The sequence below is a fragment of the Penaeus monodon genome, chromosome 19 (assembly GCF_015228065.2).
Source record: "Penaeus monodon isolate SGIC_2016 chromosome 19, NSTDA_Pmon_1, whole genome shotgun sequence".
In the NCBI taxonomy this organism is placed as follows: Eukaryota; Metazoa; Arthropoda; class Malacostraca; order Decapoda; family Penaeidae; genus Penaeus; species Penaeus monodon.
Window position 1 is genome coordinate 6,820,801 of NC_051404.1, and position 580 is coordinate 6,821,380.

Genomic DNA, 580 nt, shown 5'->3' on the forward strand with positions numbered 1-580 from the left:
GCATGATGTATCAATATATCGCCAGTTCAGAATAGCATGACGTTATAATTTACTTTATATACACACATTAAGTCACCCCAAATAGTGTTCAGTATGATTAATCGTAAGAAGTCCAGCCCGACACGTTGGTTCCCATAAACATTTTTTAGAGTAATTTTTATTATGCCATATACATAGACACAAAATTCTCTAAATCTTTTCGCACGACTGCCAGCTCTGTGTATATTTAAAAAATGTTAATATAATATATGGTAATTCGTGCTGCAATTATCTGAATGTACAGGCTCGCAGTAACTAAGTTCATCTTAATTACTTTTACAGGACAAGCGGCATATCTGAGCCACGAATCATTTAACATAATTATTTACAAAATTACTAGCTGAAAACACATTGAAAATATTTCGACTCGCCTCTCTGAAATATAGTCATTAAGTAGATTATAATTATATAGCCTTAAAAAAATTATCATAACCACTCTCAAACCTAAGGCTTCATAACAACATATACTTACAGTACATAATTATTCACCTCATCACCGTAATTCTTCACCACCCACAAGGAACTTCACCATAAGCATTCT

General features: G+C 32.6%; 1 protein-coding gene across 1 annotated transcript in view; it reads right to left on the reverse strand.

Moving 5' to 3' along the window:
• Window positions 1-580, reverse strand: part of LOC119585322 (xaa-Pro aminopeptidase 1-like) — a 14,737-nt gene that overhangs the window by 12,399 nt on the left and 1,758 nt on the right. The window lies entirely within an intron of this gene.